This window comes from Hibiscus syriacus, unplaced genomic scaffold, assembly GCF_006381635.1.
Source record: "Hibiscus syriacus cultivar Baekdansim isolate YM2019G1 unplaced genomic scaffold, ASM638163v2 tig00005377_pilon, whole genome shotgun sequence".
Taxonomy (NCBI): domain Eukaryota; kingdom Viridiplantae; phylum Streptophyta; class Magnoliopsida; order Malvales; family Malvaceae; genus Hibiscus; species Hibiscus syriacus.
Window position 1 is genome coordinate 2,503,356 of NW_024062054.1, and position 5,863 is coordinate 2,509,218.

Below are 5,863 nucleotides of genomic sequence, written 5' to 3' on the forward strand. Positions count from 1 at the left end.
AGATCATGGAACATCCAAAGAAAATCAAGAGAAACACATACGAGCAGATTCAAATTGGGTAAGACAAGATTGAAGGCATCAGATTGAATTGATAATTGGTTCGATACCCTAAAACACTTTTTTGGGCCTATTTATCCTTTTATTCTATAACCATGAACCATGGTCTACGTTATGTGCCTTAAAAGTCCCTTCTAATCATACATGAAGTTCTGAACAGAAGAGACTATCTTCAGATTTCATCCCGCCCATCAGGATTAATCTTTATTTGCAAAAAACAATGTAATTAATGCATGATAGAGAAAAATAACAAAGGGAGTTGAAGACGTAAATTCCGAATGACGTCTTGAAACCAAAAGATGATTAGAGTTGAAAACCTAAAAAGGTGACTCGAATATAAAAATTGGGCAGCTGAGACGATCGCACAAATTCCTTGATAAGGCATCGCATAATCCGAGCGTGACCATGAAAGCTAGGAGTCGGAGAACACTTCCAGCAGATGAGCATACAAGCTACCCCATCAAACCTTTGAGCATCAAATAAACAAAAATTCCAAACATTTGACTAAACACAATAACCTGAGACTTTTTTATCCTTTCCTTACTTAACCATTTCCCAAAAAAATAGCTTTGATCTTGGAATGTGTCAAATAGCTATAATTTATTGAAGGATTAACAATGTAATGAATTATTTGATATCCAATGAACTCTAGTTTTATGATTCGTCTCAATTGTAAAACCATGAAAGGGGCAATATTTTCAAAACTTCTTATTAAACATTTTTCGAAACTCTTTTAATTGATATTTTCAGAACTTCGTAAATAAAAGAGAAAGAAAAACATTTTTTCAAACAAGACAATCTCTCTAGAGTGGATCTTGGTAAATGACATGTGGCTCTCAGACGCAAAACTCATGCTTAGAATCAATGGTGAAGCAAGAAATGAGGAATATTGGGGGCATCTTTAAATATTCAACATTAAATGTTAGGGCATTTTTTGAGATTCAACATCGAATATTGGGGCATCTTTGGATATTCAACATCCTAATACGAATTATTAGGTCTTCTGAAGACATTTCCTCCACATGTAGGAACAAGAAGACAAAGAATGAGGCTCCATCCAGGAGATAAAAAAGAATTAATTCATGTTGCATGCATCTTAGACATCACATTTATCATTTTTAGCATACATAATTTTTGTAGCTTTTTGAGTCAAGTGTCAACTTCAAGATGAAAGATACTCAATTCAAAAGAACATTCAAAAGTTGAGGGTGGTTGCTCGATCTCACAGCGAAAGGGCAATTGTCTGACGACAAAACAACTTTTCGAGTCTCGTTCAGAGTCAATTTCAACTTCACAGCAAAAGATATTGGACTCAAAGCGACATAATTTGCTCGAGATTGGATTTCAACTTGACGACGAAGGATATCCAACTCCAAACAACATTCAATATTTGGATTTCAACTTCAAGACGAAGGATATTCAACTCAAGGCTCAACTTCACGACGAAATGGTCATCCACGATTTCAACTACACGACATAGGATATCATACCTACGGATCCACGATTTCAACTCCACGACGGATGATATTGTGCCCACACAACCACGATTTCAACTTCACAACGAAGGATATTGTGTCAACTATAGATTGGATTTCAACTTCACGACGAAGGATATCCAATTCAAAGCTCAACTTCACGGTGAAGGGGCTTCCCAGTTTCATTCAGAGCCAATTTCAACTTCACGGCGAAGGATATTGGACTCGAAACAGTACAAGCTTGGATTTCAACTTCACGACAAAGGGGCCATCCACGGTTTTAACTTCACAACGAATGGAATCGTGCACACAAGCAACATTCATCTTTATATTGGATTTCAACTTCACAACGAAGGATATCCAATTCAAGGCTCAACTTCACGACGAAGAGGCCATCCACGGTTTCAACTTCACGACGAAGGGAATCGTACCCACCAGCAACATTCATCTTCAGGAACAAGCAGATTATCGATCGCCTTTGAGATTGTTTCTCTTGAAACAAGGGGTCATCTCGTTTGAGACTAATTTACTCAAAACAAAGTTTTGTCTCTCTTGAGACAGTTTCCCTTGAAACAAATTTTGTCTCTCTTGAGAAAGTTTCCCTTGAAACAAAACCTTCGAATATGTTTTACATTAAACCAATTTTGTCTCCCTTGAGACAGTTTCTCTTGAAACAAATTTTTGTCTCTCTTGAGACAGTTTCCCTTGAAACAAATTTTGTCTCTCTTGAGACAGTTTCCCTTGAAACAAAATCTTTGAATATGTTTTCCTTGAAACAAATTTCGTCTCCCTTGAGACAGTTTTCTTTCGGAACTAAGTTTTGTCTCTCTTAAGACAGTTTCTCTTGAAACAAAATTTTGCCTCCCTTGAGACATTTTCTCTTGAAACACAAAAAAAACCTTTGAAATTGTTTCTCTTGAAACACCAAACATTCGAGTTTGATTACACTCAACTCCAAGGCACATCATTTGCAACATAGCTCAAGGCAAGAGGGGCTATTTGCCAACAAAAGACCTTCGAGTTCGACTGCGCTCAGCTCTAAGGCATATCATTTGCAGCATAGCTTAAGTCGAGAAGGGGTATCTGCCAACACGACGAGTTCTATTTCATTCAGCTCGATGACAGCGATGAACTACTTTCTGGAAGAATTTTCAAGCCAAAATCTTTAAACCGAGAAGAAGACAAAGGCCCAATTCCAGGAAGCCCAATCATATTTGAGAACACCGGACAAAAGCTGATTGTCCTTTTTCGTTTTTGCCTTATTCTTGTTAACATAAAAATGTGCAAAGAGGGGCAGTTATAGACACTCATTTTCACCCGGAGTTATTTTGTTTTTTTATATATTTTTATTTTATTATATATATATACATATATATTTATTATTATTATTATATTTATTTTTAATTTTTTAGGCCCCACACTCAATTACCATGATTCAACAATTCCGATTTAGTGAGATTAATAAAACAAATCAACGTATTTGAGTCCTATTAAAATATTAAAACTGAGGTATTTAAGTCAAGTGAGACTTAAAAACGTCTATAAAAATAACCGATCTCTAGGCTATTTAAAGGCATGTGAAGGGGGATTCTTCTCATGGTAGCAAGGGACCCAAAAAAAACCCACTCATTCATCTCTCTCTTTTTACTTCCAAAAACCGTTGGTTCCCACGGGGTTTTCCTGGATTTGCGCCATTGTTTCGATGCTAAAAAGCCAAAACAACTTTACGTTGCGGAGAGCTTGTTTCCGCTTTGCTCAGATCTCGTTCTCGGGGTCCTTTAATAATTTGCAGGAGTTGTACGGAGTAAGCAACTAGTTTGAAGGGAGGGTCAGAGATGATTTGTCCATCGTGTGCAGCGATGAAAGAGCTTATTTCGTCGAAGCTCTAGTTCATTGTTGTTTCGACCAGTTTCTTGAACAACCCGACCTTCTGGCGTTGCCTAATTTCCTTCCCCGCAACTTCAATCTGAAAGAACCAACTACAGGAACTTGAACCAAATTATCGAGGACGTTTTTGTCAATGCACGTATAAACCCAGAACAACAGCAGCCATTCTTTCTTCTTCGTTTAAAATATAGGACCTGAATTTGTTTGAAATAAAAGAAGTGCAAGGGAAGAGTTGAGATCAGCTATGGAATAACAGAGTGGCGTGTAAAGAAAGAATATTTGAGACACACGTGCAAAATGAATTGGATAGCAATGCAGAGAAAGGTTTTTGCTTTTCGTTATTTTAATTTTAAATTTTAATTTTTTTTGTTCTTATATTTTATTTTATTTTCCCATTGATTTATTTAATATTTCATATCTAACATTTTTTTAGAGAATAATTTTAATTGATCAAAAGGTAAATAATTTTGAATCGAGTTTTAAATTTAAATTTAAATTTGAAATTTCACCATTAAAACAATTGACAAATTAATTGGTATCGAAAGGGCGGTTCAAGGGTACTAATTCTTCATTGACCTTAACCGACTCCCGAACCCGACACATTTCTGGTAAAACACAGATCAGATAAGATAGTGTCCGACCTACCTAAATATTTTTAAAATGATCGGTGGCGACTCTAACAATTTCATTCAAGTCGAAGTTCAATTTCAAGACCACCCGAAAGAGAGCGCAACAATACTCATCCTTTTTCAATGTCATTCATGATAGTATAAATTTTTTATTTTGATATTATTTTCCCATCCTAAAGAAATACAATGATAATATTATTTTATTATAATATTACAAATTCTTTTGCATTATTTTAATAGATAATTAATAAATAAAAAATCATAATTTTGGGTTGGGTTGGATTGGGTTGGGTTGAGTTGTAAGTATTTTTGGTGGAGGAATGCTCGACACATACTCCTCTTTAAGTTCCAAATCTTTCTTTGCATCACTTTCTCATGATACAAAGAAATATAGGGATTTAGAGAGAGAGAGAAAAAAGAAAGCTTTGGTCTTTGCTTGTGTTTGGTGACAATGGAGAAGCACAAATGCAAAATCTTTGGTCGAAGGTTCTCCAATGGCAGAGCTTTAGGAACTCACATGAGAAGTCACTTAACAAACCAATCCAGTAACCGTTCTGACTCAGCTTCTTCTTCGTCGTCTTCATCAGGCGAAGAGCAAGAGAAAGGCAATGGAATCGAGTTTTTGGCTTATGGGTTAAGAGAGAATCCCAAGAAGAGTTTCAGGTTTGCAGATCCTGAATTCTCATTTGCGCCTGATTCTGGGACTGGGTCCGTCGTCCAAGACAGAGAGAGAGAGAGAGAGAGAGACCGAGTCGAGAAACCCAACTCGGAGACGATCCAAGAGAAAACCAAAGATGGGTACTGCTGATAATGCAACAACCGACGAAATCAAGAAACTTAAGCTGTTGACGAGTCTACCCAGTTGATCGACTAACCACCGGCCTAGCCGGTGTCGGTGAGTTCAGTTTCAGACACTTCACTCGAAGAAGATGTTGCTATGTGCCTTATGTTGCTGTCAAGAGATGCTTGGAAAAGGAACAATGTGGAGCGGAAATCACATAAAAGAGTTGGTTCTGAAACTAAAAAACCCGGCAAAGTTACCGCCACTGTTATCGGCGTGACAGCAAGATATTCGAGTGCCCATTTTGTTGCAGAGTGTTCGGGTCGGGACAAGCTCTTGGCGGTCACAAGAGATCTCATTCGGTCGCTTCAGCTTCTTCATCAAACAATGCTGCAAATTCAGGCTAATTTGGCAAATAGTTTGATAGATCTAAACTTGCCACCTCCACTGGAAGATGATGAGTTTAGTGTGGTATCAGATGCATAAAATCGAATACTTGCGGAAATTCACGTGGATCTGATACTCTATACTTCCAATGTTTTATTTTTCCTGCATTATTCTTTTTCTTTTCACTGTAGTTTGTAATATTTCTTTCTTTCATGGATGAATCATGAATGCTTTTTTACTAGAATGAAAATGACTTAGGATCAAGTTTCACTTAAAGTGTACCCCATGTGAGAAAAAAAAAATACTAAGGATGTGTTTGGTTCAAGGATTGTTTGGTTGGTCCGGAATCTCATTCATGGTAATATTTTATTATCAATAGTAAATTTTTTTGGGTATATTATCGGGAATTTCATTACCTCTTTTTCCTTAGGTATTGTAACATTACCGGCATTTTGGATTAAAATGCCTTTAAATTTTTATTTTTTTTCAAAAATATCCTTCTGTCATTGAATAATAAAAATTCTACGAAAGTTAAATTATAAATTTATCCTTAAATTATTTTAGATTTACAAAAAAAAATCTATAATTAAAATTTTATATGAAGTTCAGGGTTAAAAAAATTTACCATTTCATTAAACCTTTTTTAT

General features: G+C 36.1%; 1 pseudogene; it reads left to right on the top strand.

Annotated features, from left to right (window-relative positions):
- Positions 1–4,499: 4,499 nt before the first annotated feature.
- LOC120199179 lies at positions 4,500–5,315 on the top strand (annotated as a pseudogene).
- Positions 5,316–5,863: the final 548 nt, after the last annotated feature.